Source organism: Pelophylax lessonae (genome assembly GCF_965119305.1).
Source record: "Pelophylax lessonae genome assembly, chromosome: 1".
Classification (NCBI taxonomy): Eukaryota; Metazoa; Chordata; class Amphibia; order Anura; family Ranidae; genus Pelophylax; species Pelophylax lessonae.
The window spans coordinates 878519275-878542156 of NC_138768.1; the positions used below are offsets into that span (position 1 = coordinate 878519275).

The following is a 22882-nucleotide window of genomic DNA, read 5'->3' on the forward strand; positions in this document are numbered from 1 at the left end:
AGAAAAATAGAAAAGCGATAACAAACTAGATACAAAACTAGATATGTGAATCCTGCCAGGGCAATCTACCATCTGGGGAAACAAAATAATCTGCAAACTGATTTCGAATTGACAGAACTCGAACACTGGAGCGCAGGTCCAGGAACTGAAGGTTCTGGGCAGGGTTTGGAGGTGCAGGCTCAGTGGATCCTCTCTCTTTGTCAATCACAAAATTATGTAGAACACAGCAGGCGAGAACTACTTTAATAGCGTTTTCTACATCCAGTTGCATTGCAGATAGGAGTACCCTCCACTTAGCTGCACATATTCCGAATGCACATTCGACAACTCGTCTTGCGCGGCAGAGTCTATAGTTAAAAATCTTTTCCCTATGACTAAGTCCTTGTCCACCATAGGGCCTCATTATGTTTTTTGCAAGGTCAAATGCCTCATCAGCTACAAAGACCAATGGAAGGCTAGGCTCTGTTGTACGTGGAAGAGGCCTCCATCCAGGAATCCCAAAACGGCCTTCATATAGGCGACGCCCCATGGCAGATTCACTAAAGATTCTGGAATCCCCCTGACTCCCATAGGCTCCAACATCCACACATATGAAGCGTGAATGAGCATCCACCAATCCCAGGAGTACGATTGAGAAATATTTTTTATAATTAAAATATAGTGAACCAGATTTGAGTGGCTTCTTTACTCTAACGTGCTTTCCGTCCAGAGCTCCGATGCAATTTGGAAAGTCGGTTTTGATCAAAAAATCATTCATTATTTCTTCCCACATCTGTTCTGTTGGCACTGGCATTACATCTCCATGTAGCTCCTCCCACAATGCCAAGCAGGTTTCATGTGCCACTTTTGCAACACCCATCATGAAATAATGGTGTAGGGATGTGAATGATTGGCCTGTGGCCAGAAACCTAAAAATGATAAAAAAATAATCATTACATATACAGCATTTACATAAACAGCATATATACAGCATATATAGGGGAGGGGGAAATATATACACATACCTGAGAGTCACCAAGAGACGTTCCTCTGGTGACACGCTCTTCCTCATGTTGGTATCCATGCGAGTTAGACGGGGTCGCAGCCTTTCCAGGAGATCATCAAACATGCCAGTAGACATCCTCTTAAATTGAAAAATTTCTCGGGATAATGACGCAGCTGGGCATACATATTAGCAAAATATCCCATAGACGTGTGTTCAGCCATCAATGGATGAGTCCAGTAGCAGCGGTGAACTCTGCTCTCATGCAATTTCCTTCGTCTTTGGAGCCTCAGCAACTGCAAAATCAGGAGCATTTCCGCACACATGCTCATGTCCGGATCCATCGTGAAAACACAGCAAAAAATTCAGCTTTCTAGAAACACACTGTTCTCTGTGCCACTGCTCACTCTACTCTGACTCTTCTATCACATGTAAATTGCTCAAAAACACATTTCTGTTGCATTGTGGGTGCTTGGGGAGGGTCTCCTGATTTGTTTTGCAAAAAACGCCTCTGAACGCGAACGCCGCTAAACGCGTCCGAACGCGGCATGGCAAACGCGGCACAGCGGGCGTTTTTTCCGGCGTTCAAGTTCCAGCGTTCAAATGACATTTACAAACGTCCCGTGTACATGGAGCCTTAAACTCACCTTTGTTATCATCAAAATCAAACAAAAACCTCATAGGAAGATTATAAACTAGCTTTCACAACTTTTTAGGAAAGATCAAATTGCAAAACTTCGCAAAACAATGTAGAACAGTAGAACCTATAATGAAAAAAAATAATGTTAGTAATAACAAAAAATAAAAACTTTGCTACTAAATTGTCATACAAGAAAATGTCACTAACCAGGAACAATGCTGATACCAATTTGACATAACAAGTACAAAATTCTTTTAAAGTCTGAAAAAAAAATTAATTAAGTAAATCAATATACAAAATTAATAGATAATTAGAACAAATGTATAAAAATAATTACTTTAATGCTCTTCAAAACTCTTCCAAACATATCAGTCCTCCAAAATGTCCTCCCTATGTAATTGAAAGCGTGACCTATGCATGGACACAGCATATTCTTTATCCGGTATTGATGAAATTGCTATGTTTTGAGGCATCTGATCCTCTTTTGATCTCCATGCCGGTGCCAATTTTCCCGCAGCAACACTAACAATGGATTTTAATATTTCCAACACATGATCATGACAGACCAACTCGTATATTTTTCTAACAATCCATTTTTTACGAGATCGTGGGTGTTCTAACGATGTCCTTTTTGTGCCAACCTCTTCTGTTTTGGAAGTTTCTCTTCTAACAATAGCCTGGCACCGTCCAACATTCATGTTATGTGAAATAACAGCCAGCTTTGTCCTTGCCTCCATAGAGTTTATTCGGTAATGAAAGCGTTTGCTGCAATATTTCAGCACGCTACTATGAAAAGTTTCAATAACACCGGTGCGGCAGTACATTACCAGATGAGGGACATTGTTATGTAACTGAGTCGACGTTACAATATCCTCTAGGGCTTTGAATGATGCACTAGGTTTTATCAACCACTGCACCGGAGGATCCGATTCACCTTGAGTATTGTGCAGACATTCAATCTTTTGTCCACATTCTTCCCAGACCTGTATGTTTCGCACATGATAAAGTAGGGAAGTCCAATTACTCCAGAAAAAATCGGAATCCCCTTTGTAGTGTCTACTGCACCAATAAAAATGGTTGAATACTGGTCCAATCCAAAATTGCAAATCTTGACAATTGGCTTTCTTGCTTGCCTCAACTAATTTTTTTTTTTAAAGATTTGCTGTAGTGCCGGAGATCATACTGGTGTGAAATTGTCCTGTATTCTTCACGCTTTTTTTTTTTTTTATTCCCATGTGTATGTCCGTTCCCAAAACTTGAACATCATGTTTTTCATTTAAAATTCGATCAAGGCAAAATTGAAAAGCAAGTTTCTCCATGGCAACAGAAGATGTAGTTTGTGTAACCTGGAATATTTCAAAGTCAATAATATTCTCCGAATCTAAGTCCATCATAGTGTATGTACAATACTTAGCGCAAAAACCTGGACTGTCACATTGTCCATCGCCAACCAAATAAATAGAATCAGTTTGCAAAGTTGATTGTAATCTTTTTTTTTTTCTTCTAGCCAACAATGATCAATTTTGGTGTCGATAAATCGATTGAGATAGCTATGGAAGGTTGTCTTAGAAAAAAAGGGAATTAATAGTAAATCCATCATTTCTTTAACAGTTGTGAAGGAAGCACCACTACATATTATCGCAGAGGCCAAAATTACATTACCGGCACCAAAATTTTTGATCTTAGGTTGACTTTCCCAAATCAGCATTTCATGGTTTATGTTCCATAAACCTTTAACAGAATACCTACTAAAATTTTATTGAAAGATTTGATTCTTTCAAAGCAGTTGTTCTTGGGGCAATGTATATGTAACAAGACCCTTGCTCGCTCGCTTCCGCTCTCCTGACACTCCTCTGCTACCAGTGAGTCAGCTTGCAGATCGCAACGTCTGATGGTTCGCTCATCCAAGGCTCCGGGATCCGAACTACAGCTATGTGCCGTTCAGAATCCATTAGAACAAACACTAGGCAGGCTGTATGTAAGTTCAAACAGGAAGACCCTTATTGGAAGTACACAAAACACTTATATACAGAATTTGGAGCATCCCGCCCCCAACAACCGTTTTCCTATTGGTCAATAGTAAAGTACATGTAGTCCTCCTTCAGGTTCTCCTTCAGGTCCTCCTTAGCCATGCAAATGAGGACTTGAAAATGAGTCAGCAGGGATTGGTCCGATAGCTTGATTAGAAGGACTGTTATGTGCAATGAGACAGAAGCCCCAGGGGGCAATCAATGTACACAATAGCCAGACACAGAACAATGGAGCCGTCTGGAGCCTCAAGACAGAGTAGAAGACTACTGTGTAACAGATTTCAAGGAGGAACACTTCCGCATTCCAAGGTTCATGACAGTATATGTCTCAGTAGTGTAGCTAAAGACGATTCAAATACAATAAATTTGCGTTCGTCCACAAAACGGCATTCATCTTCCATCAAAATATTTTTTTTGACGTGTAAATGTATCCTGTGCCCCTGAAACATTACTTTCTGATATGTTTGAAAGGTCAGGGACATAGCTTTCATCCTTTGTGGCATTTTGATCTATTGATGTAAGCATCTCTTCATCAATATCCATATCCATATTTTGTACTGGATCAACTTCTTCCAATTCTTTTTCAGGTATTTCAAAAAAACCTTCATTATCATTAGCTCCAAAATGATGTGTGTCAGTGAACTCTAAAGATTTTGGTGGAAGAACACATTGTCCTGGTGCTAATAATTGATTGTTTAGGCAATATTCATCATCTGATAATACTGCAACAGACGTAGATGTAAACCCTGACTTTATAGGTGTAAATTCCAATTGGGGAATTAGATTTGATACATTTATTTTTGAAGGTGTTGATTCCATTATTGGTGTGTGTACAATATGAGATGATGAAGAATAGTCATGATCTTTTGAAATATCCCGAAAACTAGCTGCAAACCCATACGATTTCTCAGAGAGTGAATACATGAAATCTTCAGATGATGTTTGCGTACCCATTTCTCTTGTCAGCGAAACAGTGTCATTTTTAGACTGATGACATGGGCAGCAACAATTTATTTCTGTTTCTCGTGATTGTTTCCTAAGTATAGGAAATACATTGAACTATCATTTGGTAACAAAGAAGGGACAACCTCAGGTTTCAACACTTTAAAAAAAAAAAACGTAAAGTAATAACTGTTTTCATCAAAATGAACAGAGCGCATTCTATACCGATCTCCATTTACATCTTTTAAAATGTCATTGGCTGCAATATCATTGTCTTCCTCTCTCAAAGCAGCGGAAGATATCCATGTTTGGATCATAGACAAAGATTTCAGAAAAAGATGTAATGTGATGTCTGGAAAATCCTTTTTTTTCCCCGTCATACGAGGGCAGCGTACAAAGAGGCACTTCGGCATTTTTCTGAAATCATACAAGAAACTATATGAATATCTAAATGTTAACTATAAAAATATTTTTTGGAATCCTATTTAGAATTTAAATATATATCATTCAACAAATGGGAGGTTATTTTATTTCAATCAACATTTTAAGGTTTCAAATATTTTGAGGTGGGCCAGACTGTTGCCATTTGGAGTATCAAATGTACTGGTGTGAGTGGGAAAGAACAATGCAACATCATTGGTGTCAGTGGAAGGAATAGTGCCCCATCATTGGTGTCAGTGGGAGGAATAGTGCCCCATCATTGGTATTAGTGGGAGGAATAGTGTCCCATCATTGGTGTCAGTGGAAGGAATAGTGTCCCATCATTGGTGTCAGTGGGAGGAATAGTGTCCCATCATTGGTGTCAGTGGGAGGAATAGTGTCCCATCATTGGTCAGTGGAAGGAATAGTGCCCCATCATTGTTGTCAGTGGGAGGAATAGTGTCTCATCATTGGTATCAGTAGGAGGAATAGTATCCCATCATTGGTGAATAGTATCCCATCATTCGTGTAAGTGGGAGGTAAGTTGAAGTAAGTGCACCCACATTGATATCAATTTTTTTTTTAAAAAAACTGTTGTCACATGAAAATAAATAACAATTTATTTAAAATAATTTGCTTGATGTACTCACTTACGTTCAAAACTGTAGATATAAATGATCAAAAATTATCACCACCACAATTTCAGCAACTCTTACCTAAAAACAAATATTAGATTATATAGATATTTTATTATTGTTTTACTTATTTAACAAAATATAATTAAACTAAAATGTTATATTTCAATTATTAATAAAAAAACACTCTTTTTGTCTATATATATATATATATATATATATATATATATAAATATACTGTGTATGTGTATGTATATATAGATATATATATATATATATATATATTTTTTTTTTTTAATTGAATTATATGTGAGTGAATATATAAATCATGAGTGTATATAAGGCATTAAACAGATACAAAAGGGAAATGAGCATGTTCACCGGGTTGTGGGATAAAACTCCAGGTGAATTTCCCAAGAAGGAAGGGACTTTGGTGGACTTTTTTTGACATTGGCTGAGCATAAACAGAGTTTTAAAAAGGTATAAATTTATTGATATAAAAACATACATAAATAGAAAAAAGACACACAAAGGCACATATTGCACTATTCATATCATTACGCAATCATATTCGACGCGTTTCACCAGAAAAATGAATTGGCTACTTCAGGAACCAGTATGACCAGGCCAAAAGCCTCTAATTTAAAGAATTTAAGAAAAAAGAGACGTAAGAACAAACATCAAGGTGTCAATCATATATACATAGATTGTAAATTTTTCATATTACACCATTAAATCAAATATAAAGAATTAAAGTGTTTGATATACAAAAAATATTAGCAAGGTACCGACATCCCAGTTGAATAATCAATCTGTGGTAGAAAAAGAAGACTACCAAAAAAGATGGATGGGGGCTCGAGGTGTCCGAGCCTTCATCCAGAAAATACATGAAAGACCATGAGTGGGCATAGAGAAGAAAAGGGTATAAAAAAGAAAACGACAGGGACTGGATAAGAAGAAAAGAAAAGAAATGAAATGGAAGGGAAGGGAAGGGGAGGGGAGGGGGGGGGACAAGAGGAGAACAAAGAAGGAATAAAGGAAAGGGGAGAAAAAAGAGAGAGGGAGACAAGGAAGCAAGAATGGAAAGATGAGACAAAAGGAAGAAAGATCGGAAAAAAAGGCCAAGAAAAAATGATGAGGGCTGGTGGGATTTTAATGGTACCGTAGAAAAAATCATAGAAAAAGTGATAAAATCAAGTATTTTATTTATACATCATTAAAAACCAGGTAGGGGGAGACATTTGTATATGTATAAAAACATATCGTCGAGTACATACAATGCAGTAACAGAGGTACAGACAATAAGCGATGATAAATATATAGCTCATCCGATGTGCAGGACCTTGGAGAATTAACCCAACATGTTTCGCAGCCTATTTGGGGCTGCTTCTTCAGGGGTCTGTAACATGCTATATAGGAAAAGAGTCTTAATAGACCTATGTAGAAAAATAACAGGTAATAAATAAACAAACAAACACAATACAACTTAATGGTTAAACATGCACATGCGGCTCCTGTGTATACAATGCATAGCCCATCACCACAAAACGTCACCCGGCAGTGCACCAAGGAGAAAGAGAGCCCGGGATCCCCACAATACGTCTTACCCACGGATGTGGAGGAGAGATAAGGCAGGGACAGCCAAGTGGCGTGTGTGTTGTGAACCGAAGGAGGCACCCAAGGGGATACCAATAGGGTTCGAAAAGTGAGAAAAAAACACCAAAGGTTCCCAAAGGGATATCCAAGGGATGTGTTTACTCAAAAAAGTAAAAAATAAGAATAAAAAGGCAATAGTTTACCTTCAATAGTACTGAATTATATACAGCTCGATAATGAGACAGAGTAAATTGCAACCCAAAAGCCCCTGTCTCTGAAGAGAGAAATATAAGATATATTTAGAGACATAAATACTCCTAGCAGAAAACAACTTAAAGGGAACAGAGGAAAAAGAGGGAAGGGGAGAGAGGCCAGAGAACATAGAAAGAAAGAAAGAGGGAACAAAAAGAAGCGACACTGGGAAAGGAGAAAATAGAGGGGGAGAGAAAACAAGAACCAGAAAAGAAAAAAATAGAAAAAGAGAGGGGAGGGGGAGAGGTAAAGAAGGAGAAGCAAGGGAACTGTAAGAGAAAAAGGAAAGAAAAGAGGTGGCTACCTCACAGAGAATGCTAATAAATTATGGAGAGGCCGATGGAGGAAAAAGCAGCTAAGCATCTACAGATACAGTGGGTAGTGTCTGGTTGTCATGCTCGTTCTGAGGCACGCCAGAGGAACCTCCTAGTAGTATCCAGATAGAGTTGTCCCAGTAGCACAAAGCACCTAATGGGGAGACACAGGAAAAAATTGGAAGTGAGACACTCACCTGAGGGATCGCATGATAGCAAACCTCCGGGCATGACCACCAATCAAACAGCAGACCTCCGGGCAAGACCATCGACACGTACTTACCCACATGTATTCCGATGGAGAGCATGGCCTTCTCACAAAGGTATGAAACGCCAAGCTTCCCGCTTATGTACTACCTCAACCCGACGCCGGGCGCGCGTCATGGACATGCGCCACGGCGTGGGTCAGATCCTCAACTATGCGCGCACCGGAAGCGCGCATAGTGCTGCACTGAACTCGGCCACACCACGCAGCCGCATGCAGCCATGGAGAGCGGAAGTGGAGGTAACATACCTCCACATCCCGCGCCTCCACCCGAGCATCACACATCCGTGGGAAGCGAGAGGAGGAGCCAGGACTCACCAACCCACCATAGGGGCAGAGCAAACCAGGCGATCAGAGGGGTAGATGAGCGTGCATTGCAAACAGTAACAAGGGGAGCCAATTAAGCATGTGAATGGATCAAAAATAAAAATGAAACAAAAACAGAGTTACCATGTAAACAACAAAGTATACAAGGAAATACACCTAGTGCAGCAATAGATGCAGTATATATAATACACTACATATGACAATAGCATGGCGATCCGTAGCTGGGGGGAGAGGAAGGAGGAAGGGGGAAAAAGGGGGAAGGGAAACATAGCCAGCAAAGGACCGTCACGTTATATACATTATAAAGTATCATAAATTACCTTTCCATGAATAGATCAAGAGTTTATGGAAATTGCCACATGAGTCCAAACTGGTCAAGAACAAATCATAAAGAAAATAAACAAACATGTGGCTCCCAGGAAGCGGTTATCAAAAAAGCCTCACAAACGCACAATTACGTTTGTGGGATAAGCTGATTTTTTTTTTTCTTTCTCCCAGAGTCTTTGTAGCCCTATCTCATGACTGCCAGGTGAGACAAGGGACCAAAGTGCATGGGATAGGGGTCCCATCAGGTGTGAGTGGGGTAATATGTCTAAATGGATAACTGTCGAAAGTGTATGGGACATTACGGTGTCAAATTGCAAGACAGTCTCTATCCCAAGAATGGTTTATAGGTTAAAACCTCATTGATTCCTGGGGGTTTGATGGCATCAAGCGACTCAATCCAGTAAGTTTCTTTTTGTAAGATGCGCTTGTCCCAATTACCCCTGCGGGGGTCTGGGGCAATAACATCCAAGACCGTAAATTTCACAGTTTTGTTGTTATATCCATGGTGCAAACCAATGTGCCTGGTGACACTCGTTTGTATAGTTCCGCCGTCAGAGTGGTAGATATGGTCCCCAATAAGTTGGCTCAACTTGCGAATAGTCTTGCCAACGTAGAAGGCCCCACATTGACAGGTCATCAAATAAACAACACCCAGCGTGTTGCAATCAGCAAAGTGTTTGGGCCTAAAGTATCTGCCATTAGGTAGTCGGACCTTCGGTCCGCAAAGGATCCAGGGACATTTGTCGCAGGATCCACAGGGATAGGTGCCTTTTTTAAGAAACTGAGGAGTGTTATCTGGTCTGTAGTGACTTTTTGTCAAGCGGTCCCGAAAGGAAGTCGCACGTCTAAATACCAGATTAGGTCTGGTACCTAGATATTTGGCTAAGGTGTGATCCTGAGTAAGGATGGGCCAATGTTTGCTGAGGATCCTACGTAAAAGATTGTCATGTGCAGAAAAGGTGGTAATAAATCTGACATTTTGATTGACCTGTGGGTTCTTGACTTTGTAGAGAAGTTCAGTTCTCGACCAGGACATTAAATCAAAGCAAGGCGTTTATGAATAACATTTTGTCATCTTGCTCACCTAGTTCGTACACAGAGTTAGCTTGTTGGGACCCATGATGCCAGATCGTTGATAAGAGCCAGGATGGGAACCCCTCCAAGTGATCCTAAGTGAAGGATCATATGTACCTCAAACGAGGTATGGTGGACCGGACCTCCTCCATAATTTCCCCGGTGTATGATGACCACAACCATAGGGTTATTAATCAGGAACTATCACCAAGTACATATGTTAGAGTTCCTCATATAACATATGAGGATACAGATATCCAAAACGATGACTTAGGAGGGAATAGTAATAAATGCCCAAGGAGCTCTGAAATGATAAATAAGCAAAGAGGAAGAGGGGAAAAGAAAAAAGAAAACATAGGTCTTAATGTGTGTCATATACCTATGGGTATCTAGTAACAGGTATACCAACAAAACCTAATGACAGAAGCATAGGTGGAGTGATTAAACCTATCCCATCCCAATTCTAGCAGACAAAGAGGAGGGTTTAAGCAGGTGATAAAAAAAAGAATCGCCTAGGTATGACAACGAAGCATAAGGGTGGTCAAATATGAAAAGAATAGGTTCCCCAAGTGCTTACCTTCCTTGTACCAAGTGCCCGTAAAGAGGTTCAGACGCCGGTCCTACGGCACAACCTGCCGCTGCTGCCGGCGTCATCGCCTCGTGGGCATTAAATAGGGGAAGGTGGGGGGGGGGGTATTGATCACATATAGTTCAGTAGGTTTTGCCGCCGTCCCTCTGTAAATATTGTGGGGGTTGTTGGTGCCTCAAGCCAAAAAGGGGGGGGGTGGGACTTTATGGGCAAGTAAATGTATACATGAATATATAAAAAAAGGGATTTATTACATAATAATAATGGTTACAAAGGAACAATAGGTGATGTAGTTGCTTGGGTGAAGAACCCAAGTGTGAAGGAAAATAAAGAAGATTCAGATGAATCTGTGACAGATGTGAATCTGGTGACATAAAACATGGATTTTTTCTCTGTATTTCCTGTAGGTGTTCCTAGGAAAATTGTTTCCAGCGATTAATCCAAGGTTACTGACGCGTTTCGGCTCTGTCATAAGCCTTTTTCAAAGAGTTTAGTCACACAGTCTGTGATCTATAACAATAACATCTAGGTTATTGGAAATAGTCTCAAAAAATTGAGTAGAAATATATCTATAATGATATTGGAAATACATACATGGGTATAGCCTTTATCTCTGCGAGTACACTCCTATGTCCTTTAGCAGTCACAGCAAGAATCATGTGGTGCGTAGAGCCTGAAGTTGTATATACAAAAGGATAGTTGGTATTTTTTATTTCCGAATTGTTAATTTTGTATTAAGAAAAAATTCCTTCACTTACAAAAATATATTGGCTGGTGGAGTGGGCTTTTTCCAGGGTCCTGGGGATTTTTTTCTTTCCTCGGCCAGGTTATTAATCTGCAGTATATGTAAGTTTCTGACGTTTTTATTTGTGTGTCCAAAAACAGTGGTTATGGTGACTTTTACATAAGTGATTGTAGGGAAATTGTTTCTGTTTAAAACAAAGTGAATGCTGAAAAACATCCACTTTCACTTACATTTGTCTGCAAAAGAATTGGGTTTCCAGTGGTGTATGGAGGTTCTCTTCCGGGCTGGCGCTGTCCCTGTCCGTCCTCTCCTCTCTCTGCGAGAGAAGTGAGGATAGATGCTGATTCCTCGGCCTTAAGAAGCCCTTCGCGCATGCGCACTGTGCGCTGCACTTACTTGGACTTCTGGTGAGCGTGACGTGGCATCAGTAACTGCGCCTGCGCCAAGTGGATGCGCGCGCAGGCGCGAGCCCGTCTGTAAACACTCAGAGGCCGCCGACACGTAAGGGAGGGGCCATCGTCTCCTGTGGGAGGACGGATTGGTCCCGATTAACCCCTGCAATGCAGGGGCTTACCGTGCCGGGTGTGATTGCTGGGCATTGGGTGCAAAACAAAGCAGAGGTACGGCGTATACCTAACAATTCTCATGGTATATTCCTGACATAGGTATATAACACTTATGCATTATTGACAGTGAATAAATAGTAATTTTTACTATACACAAAGTTGTAAAAGAAATCGATATTTAACAGCAGTTTTATATTGCTATCCTCCACAGGTATATGGATAGAGGAGAATATTGATGGAAATTATCGATATTAGAATCATGCCAGAAATCTCTCCAGGGTCACGTGATAGAGATCTGCATGATATCCGACAATCTGATTAAAGAGAGTAAAATTAAAAATAAGAGTCATAGATTTATTATTTCAAGAACTATTCGCCTATTAAACTCCTATTTGAAGTTTAAAAGGCGAATTGTGATTATTGCTTTTTTGTATGGGCTGCAAGGGGTGTATCCTTTTGTGTGAATTTGGGGCAGGTTAAAGAAAACTGGCAGGTGGGTCACAAAAAATTGGGGTGTACCAATGATCTGATTTATATATACTGTATGTTAATCAGTTTTGCCGGATGCAAAACCTTCAAGAAAAGGGCGAAAGCTTTCGTTTTCATTTAAACCAGGTGGTTGTGTAGCCCGGAGGCGTCTAATCCACCTCATTTCCATCTGTAGGAGTTTTTTATTCCAATCCCCCCCTCGCTGTGGTATATGAATCCTTTCCAATGCGATGAATGTCACATTTGGCATTCTATTTTTGTGGTAGTGAGCCACGTGCCTGCCTAGGGGTAAATAGAAATTGCATATCTGCATGCTGTTAATGTGTGTATTTACCCGTTTGCCTAGTTCTTGTTTGGTTTTTCCTACATAGTAGGATCCGCATTGACACCTCATGAGGTATACGACCCCTCTTGTCCTACAATTGACAAAGTGTCGAGGTTTGAAGATCTCCCCATTGGGGAGTACTGTGTTTGTACATTTCTGTATCACACTGCATTGTCCGCAGCTCCCACACGGAAAAGTGCCCTTTTCTTTGCAGGGGTCTTTTCTGCTTTCTTTGTACTCACTGTGAATTAGAGTTTGTTTCATTGATCCTGCTTTCCGATATGTCACTTGTGGATTTTCTGATATGAAGGGTTTGACCGTGGGGTCCTCTTTCAAGATCACCCAGTGTTTGGCGAGAATCTTTTTTATTTTTTGGTGGTCATTTGTAAACCTCATAATTATCCGAGTTTTTTCTTCTTGTTCTTTTGGTCTTTGTTTGTCCTGGTTTTTGAATAGGATCTCATGTCTCTCTTTTTTTACCCTGTTGAATGCCTTTCTCAAGGTGGTCTTCGTATATCCTCTTTTTCTTAATCTTGCGGTAAGAAGGTTTGCCTCTTTTTGGAAATCTTGTTCCGTTGTACAGTTTCTTTTCAGTCTAAGGAACTGACTATACGGGATTGCGTTTTTTAAGGGGGTAGGGTGGAAGCTTGACGCATGCAGGATGGAATTTCCCGATGTTTCCTTCCTGTACAAAGTTGTTTTCAGTAGGCCGTCTTTGTCCTTCATAATCCATGTGTCTAGAAAAGAGATTTTTTCCGGGCCGTAATTAAGGGTAAAAAACATATTATAGTTGTTGTTATTCATGGCTTGTAAGCAGTTTTGTATCATGTTTTCCGATCCTGTCCATATGATGAATATATCATCTATGAACCTTTGCCATAAGATGATGTTATTGGCAAAGGCACTGTTTTCTTCTTTCGCCAAGAACTCCTGCTCCCAAGCTCCTAGATAGATGTTGGCGTAGGAGGGTGCACAGCTTGTGCCCATGGCTACGCCACACGTTTGCAAGTAGTAGGAGCCATTAAACACAAAGAAGTTGTGATTCAAAATGAAGTCAAGCATCATTATAATAAAGTCGTTAAACTTTTTATCATGCTCACTTTGTTCCTCCAGTGTTTGTTTTATGACTTCCATTCCTTTTTTATGTGGAATGTTGTTGTACAACGATTCTACGTCGATTGTGATAAGAAAACCTTTTTCCGGTATGGTAATACCGTCTAGAATCTGGAAGAGGTGTACCGTATCTCTTGTATATGAGGGTAGTTTGGTCACATGAGGTCTCAAGTATGCGTCTATTACTTGGCTTGTGTTTTCAGTTAGGTTGCCGTTCCCGGATATTATGGGCCTTCCTGGGGGGTTTTTACTGTCCTTGTGGATTTTAGGTAATGCATAAAAAGTGGGGGTCCTTGCATGTTTTGTCCTCATGAAGTGCCATAGTGATTGTGAGATCGTCCTTTGGTTCAAAGCTCCTCTTTGTAGTACTCAATCATAATGGGCAATATTTTTTTGTAACATAATGTATTATTTAGGACTTTTTGGCACATTGCTTTATAATTCTCATTGTCCATGAGCACAATATTACCCCCCTTATCAGAGGGTTTTATTGTGATTGCTTCATTGCTCTCTAGTTCCTTAAGGGCTATTTTCTGTTTCTTTGTGAGATTTTGCATCGTGTTGTCTCCTTTTAGTTTTTCCAAATCCTTTGTTGTTTCCCTGACGAAGAGGGCAATTGCCGGATTCTCGTTCAGGGAGGGAAATATATGTGATTTTTTCTTAAAGCCGGGGCTTTGGATTCCTTGGGTTTCTTCTACCTCCTCCTCCTCACTTTCTATTGATGTGTCATCCTCTGTCCAGTCTTCTATTGATCCTTCTTCCAGTAAGAGATTCAAGTCTCTAATTGCCCTAAATTCGGCTACTGTCAGGTTTGTTTGGGGTACCTCGGTAGTTGTTTTCCGATTATATTTAACTTTTAAGAGTAAATTTCTTGCAAAGAGATTGACATCTTTTACGATTTCAAAACTGTCTGTGACTCTATTGGGACAGAAGGAAAGTCCGAGAGATAGTACTTCTATTTGATCTTTGGTTAATGTGTATGTGGATAAGTTTATTATTGTCAGGCCTTCTTGGTCTGTAGTCTCATCTTGAATTACTTCGTGGGCTGTTGTGATTTCGTTTTTTGTTGGCCTAAAAAAGCCTTCTGTTGTTTCGGGTTTCCTTCTTTTGTCCTTTGGGACCTGGTAAATATTTTATGGTGTTTTATGGGGGCGGTGCTTCCTTCTTCATTTGGTGCGTTGGGTTCGGAGGTGCTTGGTTCCTCTGTGTCTTGTGAGGATGGATCATCATTGTCTTCCATTTCTGTTTGCTGATTTGCAGGGGGTTTGTTTGGGCCCCTTCGTCTGCGTTGTTGTTGTTCTGTTCCTGAGGTATATGCCGAAGAGTCAGAGGAGTATTGGGGGCCTATGTTCCTTATTGTTTTGTATGCGGCTCTTCTTGTTTGCCTGTTGTTGGTCCATTTATAGGCACGATTCTGTGAGAACGCATTTTTGTCCCTCCAGTATTTTCCGCTCTTTTTTCTTTAATATTTCTTTACTGAATTCCTCAATGTGCTCTTTTAGTTAGTTTTCCTGCTCGCTATACAGCGATACACTTCTTAGGGGGTTCAATTTTTCGTAGATCAATTTTATGTCTTCATCCATGATTTTCATTTGTCGTGTATATTCATTTTGGAGGAGAATCATCAAATTTCGTGAGCATTCGTTCAAAACATCCTCCCATTCTTTTTTCATTATTGTTGTTATATTATCCATTGTTGGAAAAATCTGTATCCTAAAACCCACTGGATTAATGTTCTCGTTCACATATCTTTCGAAAGATTTGATATGCCAGAATAAGGCAGACTTCCGTTCAAGAATAGTGTCTTATCATTGGTATCAGTGGGAGGAATAGTGTCCCATCAATTGGTGTCAGTGGGAGGAATAGTGCCCCATCATTGGTCAGTGGAAGGAATAGTGCCCCATCATTGGTGTCAGTGGGAGGAATAGTGCCTCATCATTGGTCAGTGGAAGGAATAGTGCCCCATCATTGGTGTCAGTGGGAGGAATAGTATCCAATCGTTGTCAGTGGGAGAAATAGTGCCCCATCATTGGTGAATAGAATCCCATCATTGGTGTAAGTGGGAGGTAAGTTGAAGTAAGTGCACCCACATTGATATCAATTTTTTTTTTAAAAACTGTTGTCACATGAAAATAAATAACAATTTATTTAAAATAATTTGCTTGATGTACGTACTTACGTTCAAAACTGTAGACCTAAATGATCAAAAATTATCACCACCACCACCACAATTTCAGCAACTCTTACCTAAAAAAAATATTAGACAAATAAGTAAAACAATAATAAAATATCTATATTAACAAAATATAATTAAACTAAAATGTTATATTTCAATTATTAATAAAAAAAAACACTCTTTTTGTCTCTCTCTCGCTATGTATATACAGGGAGTGCAGAATTATTAGGCAAATTAGTATTTTTGAGGATTAATTTTATTATTGAACAACAACCATGTTCTCAATGAACCCAAAAGACTCATTAATATCAAAGCTGACTATTTTTGGAAGTAGTTTTTAGTTTGTTTTTAGTTTTAGCTATTTTAGGGGGATATCTGTGTGTGCAGGTGACTATTACTATGCATAATTATTAGGCAACTTAACAAAAATCAAAGATACAGTATACCCATTTCAATTATTTATTTTTACCAGTGAAACCAATATAACATCTCAACATTCACAAATATACATTTCTGACATTCAAAAACAAAACAAAAACAAATCAGTGACCAAAATAGCCACCTTTCTTTGCAAGGACACTCAAAAGCCTGCCATCCATGGATTCTGTCAGTGTTTTGATCTGTTCACCATCAACATTGCGTGCAGCAGCAACCACAGCCTCCCAGACACTGTTCAGAGAGGTGTACTGTTTTCCCTCCTTGTAAATCTCACATTTGATGATGGACCACAGGTTCTCAATGGGGTTCAGATCAGGTGAACAAGGAGGCCATGTCATTAGCTTTTCTTCTTTTATACCCTTTCTTGCCAGCCACGCTGTGGAGTACTTGGACGCGTGTGATGGAGCATTGTCCTGCATGAAAATCATGTTTTTCTTGAAGGATGCAGACTTCTTCCTGTACCACTGCTTGAAGAAGGTGTCTTACAGAAATTGGCAGTAGGACTGGGAGTTGAGCTTGACTCCATCCTCAACCCGAAAAGGCCCCACAAGCTCATCTTTGATGATACCAGCCCAAACCAGTACTCCACCTCCACCTTGCTGGCGTCTGAGTCGGACTGGAGCTCTCTGCCCTTTACCAATCCAGCCACGGGCCCATCCATCTGGCCCATCAAGACTCACTCTCATTTCATCAGTCCATAAAACCTTTGAAAAATCAGTCTTGAGATATTTCTTGGCCCAGTCTTGACGTTTCAGCTTGTGTGTCTTGTTCAGTGGTGGTCGTCTTTCAGCCTTTCTTACCTTGGCCATGTCTCTGAGTATTGCACACCTTGTGCTTTTGGGCACTCCAGTGATGTTGCAGCTCTGAAATATGGCCAAACTGGTGGCAAGTGGCATCTTGGCAGCTGCACGCTTGACTTTTCTCAGTTCACGGGCTGTTATTTTGCGCCTTGGTTTTTCCACACGCTTCTTGCGACCCTATTGACTATTTTGAATGAAATGCTTGATTGTTGGATGATCACGCTTCAGAAGCTTTGCAATTTTAAGAGTGATGCATCCCTCTGCAAGATATCTCACTATTTTTTACTTTTCTGAGCCTGTCAAGTCCTTCTTTTGACCCATTTTGCCCAAGGAAAGGAAGTTGCCTAATAATTATGCACACCTGATATAGGGTGTTGATGTCATTAGACCACACCCCTTCTCATTACAGAGATGCACATCACCTAATATGCTTAATTGGTAGTAGGCTTTCGAGCCTATACAGCTTGGAGTAAGACAACATGCATAAAGAGGATGATGTGGTCAAAATACTAATTTGCCTAATAATTCTGCACTCCCTGTATATATATACACATATATATATATATTTTTTTTTTTTAATTGAATTATATGTGAGTGAATATATAAATCATGAGTGTATTTATATATATATATATATATATATATATATGGCATTAAACAGATACGAAAGGGAAATGAGCATGTTCACCGGGTTGTGGGATAAAACTCCAGGTGAATTTCCCAAGAAGGAAGGGACTTTATTGGGCCGGTAAAGCATTGGATGAGCATAAATGGAGTCTTAAAAAAGGTATAAATTTATTGATATAAAAACATACATAAATAGAAAAAAGACACACAAAGGCACATATTGCAGCGTTTGGAATCATACAAAAGATGAACAAATAGTAATGGAACTATTCATATCATTACGCAATCATATTGTTCGACGCGTTTCACCAGAAAAATGAATTGGCTCCTTTAGGAACCAGTATGATCGGGCCAAAAGCCTCTAATTTAAAGAATTTAGGAAAAAAGAGACGTAAGAACAAACATCAAGGTGTCAATCATATATACATAGATTGTAAATTTTTCATATTACACCATTAAATCAAAGCAAGGCGTTTATGAATAACATTTTGTCATCTTGCTCACCTAGTTCGTACACAGAGTTAGCTTGTTGGGACCCATGATGCCAGATCGTTGATAAGAGCCAGGATGGGAACCCCTCCAAGTGATCCTAAGTGAAGGATCATATGTACCTCAAACGAGGTATGGTGGACCGGACCTCCTCCATAATTTCCCCGGTGTATGATGACCACAACCATACGGTTATTAATCAGGAACTATCACCAAGTACATATGTTAGAGTTCCTCATATAACATATGAGGATACAGATATACAAAACGATGACTTAGGAGGGAATAGTAATAAATGCCCAAGGAGCTCTGAAATGATAAATAAGCAAAGAGGAAGAGGGGAAAAGAAAAAAGAAAACATAGGTCTTAATGTGTGTCAAATACCTATGGGTATCTAGTAACAGGTATACCAACAAAACCTAATGACAGAAGCATAGGTGGAGTGATTAAACCTATCCCATCCCAATTCTAGCAGCCAAAGAGGAGGGTTTAAGCAGGTGATGAAAAAAAAATCGCCTAGGTATGACAACGAAGCATAAGGGTGGTCAAATATGAAAAGAATAGGTTCCTCAAGAGCTTACCTTCCTTGTACCAAGTGCCCGTAAAGAGGTTCAGACGCCGGTCCTACGGGGCGTCATCACCTCGTGGGCATTAAATAGGGGAAGGTCCCGCCGGAAGTGAGACGCCAAGAGCGTCCCAACGTCACATCCGGCGCGGGCGCAGTGCAAGTGTGTCACTTCCGGTAGCGGCTGAAGATGGTATTACAGCCGTCCATAGGCCGCACAGATATCCCAATAATGGGAGAGGGCCGGACGCCAAAAGGCGCCCATCCTCTGCTTTGCGCCCGAATCCACCATTCAGGAGAGGTTAAAGCCATCATAGCTCGAGGTCAAGATTGGCATCATTGGGTCCTGAAACAAAAAGAGTATACAATAAATGCAATTTACATACAATATATTGATATATATCCCACATAAACATAATACAAAGAAGAAAGAAAAATAATATAACAATAATCCCAAACCAGGGAATGGCAGAAAAAACTCCCCATTGGTCTAGATACCATTTAACATGCATCAAAGGAGGCATTAAAATGGCCAATAAGATGTTTAGTCTCAATACACATAATTGAAATACCAAGAAAAAATGGATGAATGTAGTTAAAAATAAATAAACAAATAAGAAAAAAAAAAGAAAAAATAATGAATGAAGATTAAAGATTGGAAATAAAGAAGAGACAGAAGAGAAAAGAAGGGAAATGTTAAAGACTCAGTTTAGAGAAATGGTTTATAGGATACTGCTGTGTTTAAACCTGGCCAGTAGGTGGCTCGTTGGTTGAAGATCCATTTGGCTTCCTTCTGTAGAATAATTTTGCCAGTGTTCCCACCCCGTGGATTTCTATTCACAACTTCTTATACTGAGAAGGAGACCATTTGTGGATCAAAGCTATGGTTTAAGCCAATGTGTTTGCAGATAGGTGTATAAATGAGTCCCACCTCCAAATAGTATAGATGATCATTAATTCTTTGCCAGCACTTTCTTTTAGTCTTACCTATGTAAAACGCTCCACATCTACACATGGCTAAATAGACAACCCCTTCAGTTTGGCAGGTGGCCGAGAATTTTGGTCGAAGGGTCCCTCCTCTTGGTAGGGGAAGGGTAGAACCCTCCCTCACCCATGGACATTGATCACAGGACCCACATCTGTGGGTACCTAAACCACCATCTGCTCCCTGGGGAATCGGTGGCTGGTAGTGACTGTGGACTAAGGAATCACCTAATGATCTAGCCTTTTTAAAGACCAATTCTGGCCTGGATTGAACGTATCTAGAAATTGTGGGGTCTTCGGTCAGAAAGTGCCAATTTTTGGCCAAAATAGATCGAATTTCTCGATGGTGGGCATTAAAGGTGGTAATCATTTTTGTAGTTGAGGAGGGTTCCTGTCTTCTAGGAATGAAGATCAGGTCCTCCCTCTTCTGTGATTTGGCTTTCTTATAGGCATTCTTGAGAACCCTCCCACTATATCCCCTCAGCTTCAAACGAGATTGTAAAGCTTTGGCTTTCCTCTCAAAGTCTTCCTCTTTGCCGCAATTGCGACAAATTCTCTAATACTGACAATAGGGAATATTTCGCTCTAGTGGTCTAGGGTGGCCACTTTGATAGTGAAGAATAGTATTGCCTGCTGTATCTTTGCGATACAGGGATGAATATAGTGTTCAATCCGGAGACATGTGGATGTAGGTATCTAAAAAGGGGATGACTGTATTGCTGTGCTGCATCGTGAATTTCAAAATTAAATTGATTAATTGATATAAATTCCATGAATTCCATCAATTGTTCACAAGATCCAGTCCACACCACCAGGACGTCGTCGATATATCTTTTCCAAATGAGGACATGCTCAAAAAGGGGTGACGCCTTCTCGTCCGAGAACAGGTAGCGCTCCCATCCCCCCAGGTTGGCATACGATGGGGCACATGCAGTCCCCATTGCTACCCCCTGTACCTGGAGGAATGTATCACCATTGAAGGTGAAGACGTTTGAATGTAGAATAAATTCCAAGAGCTGTAAAACAAAGTCAGTTCGTGCCCAATTGGAGCGCTCCTGTTCCCGAAGGAACAAGGGCGCCACCCCGAGACCTTTGGCATGTGGTATTGAGGAATATAACGCCTCAATATCAATTGCCACTAACATTGAAAGAGGGGGCACAGTAAGCCCTTCTATGACTTTAAGTAATTCTACAGTATCCTTCAAATAGGAAGGCAAACTGGCCACCTGCGGACGCAATTGGCTATCGATATATCGGCTTGCCATCTCCGATACACTACCGATGCCGGATATAATCGGACGTCCTGGTGGTGGGTTGGTTTTCTTGTGAATCTTCGGTATAGAGTAAAATGTAGGTGTAATAGGCCGTTTTACATACAGATATTCAAATAATTCTTTGTCTATAATGTTGTTACGAGCAAAATCAATGTATTGAATTTGGCAATCTTAGTAGTGATCAACGTCTCAGATACCTTACAATTCCAATCCTCATTGGAGAGGATGGCTTTGCACATGCCTACATATTGATCGCGATCCATGACGACCACATTGCCACCCTTGTCAGAGGGTTTGATGACAATGTGGTCATCATGGATCAAGCGATCAAGAGCCTGTCTTTGTAGTTGAGACAAATTAGGTTTGAAGTGAGGGGAGGGGGGAAGGTTCTCAAAATCCCTAGCCGTCTGCTTCAAAAAAGCCCATACAGCTGGGCATGTCTGTAGCCGTGGAAAGTTTGTTGATTTTGCCCTGAATTGGGGCTCAAGGGGAGGCCCAGGCTCATCGTCAGAGGAAGACGACGAGTCAGGGTCGTCCACTGGTCCTCCACTTTCATCCAAAAGTTGAATAAGTATTTTTAACATTTTAACCACTTTACGTCTGCTCGCGGTAATACTACTGCGGCAGAGTGGTTCGTTATCGTCTGACGACGTAGTATTAACGTCGTCAGACACTCCCCCTTCTGGGCGGCGCTTGCGCGCAGCCGGAGGCTCGCTACCGCTGTTTTCATTCACAGCGGGAGTTGGGCCAGGGGAGGAGCAGCGGCGATCGCGGGGTATCTGGGGAACATTGCTCGCTCGCTGAGAACATTGAGGACTGCTTTGCAGTATCTAAGCCATTTGCCATCTGAACCAGCTGATCAGCCACATTTGGGATCCAGTTGTCTTTATCTGGTGCTCTCCGGGGGCCATCCACTACATACCATAATAATCCCTCTCTGATACAATTTATAACTGAGAGGCATCGCCACTCTAATTATATCTTCGATACAGCCAATGTTTGTACTCAGCTGAGCATGCAGACCACTTGATTTTAACACGATGTGCGCAAGTATATAATGCTTCTCATCACTGCATAGAATACCACCACACAGGGTTTCTTCTCTCCCCCTGAAGAAGGAGTATCTGTTGTAAACTCCGAAACTAGTCGGGATTTGAGTCTTCACCCTGAACTGGTGTGGTCATTATTTATTGCACATGTGATGTATTCTATCCTACTTGCCTTTTATATTTTGTAATAATTTTCTTTAATAAAATTATAATATTTTTACAATTTTTGTGTACACGTGAGTGCCTAAAAAGTCCCACCAACAGGGGAATTTCTTTCTCTAGATTCAAATTGGGATGTGGCACCATTATTAGTACCCAACACAGGCAACCTTCTCTGGGGTATCTGGAAACATCCGGGAGAGAGCATCTGCTTTCCCATTCTTGGAGCCAGGTCGATAAGAAATATGGAAGTTAAACCTGGAGAAAAACAGCGCCCATCGGGCTTGTCTGGGTCTCAACCGTTTGGCAGTCCTGAGGTACTCCAAGTTTTTGTGGTCCGTGAAGATCATAATAGGATGAGTGGCTCCTTCCAATAGATATCTCCACTCTTCTAGTGCAAATTTAATGGCCAACAGTTCTCGGTCGCCAACGTCATAACTCTTCTCCGGAGGTGACATTTTCCTAGAAAAGAAGGCCACAGGATGGAGGAGAGATTTGGGCCCTTGACGTTGCGACAGGATTGCCCCGGTGGCCACTTCCGAGGCATCGACCTCCAACACATAGGGCAGAGCCGGATCAGGGTGTTGTAGGACGGGTGCAGAAATAAACAGCTGTTTAAGTTTGTCAAATGCCAATTGGTCCTCCTGAGACCACAGAAAGCGGGACTGATGGCGGGTTAACTGGGTGATG

The 22882-nt window shown here is 40.7% G+C and overlaps 1 protein-coding gene and 1 pseudogene across 2 annotated transcripts in view; both read right to left on the reverse strand.

Moving 5' to 3' along the window:
• Positions 1-22882, reverse strand: part of LOC309550539 (uncharacterized protein) — a gene marked incomplete at both ends in the record, with an annotated part of 1004737 nt that overhangs the window by 561105 nt on the left and 420750 nt on the right. The gene's annotated exons all lie outside the window — the stretch shown is intronic.
• LOC309547268 lies at positions 38-1326 on the reverse strand (annotated as a pseudogene). The gene is made up of 2 exons: positions 1005-1326; positions 38-908 (listed from the first exon to the last, which is right to left on the reverse strand). The product of its transcript is annotated as an uncharacterized misc_RNA (transcript).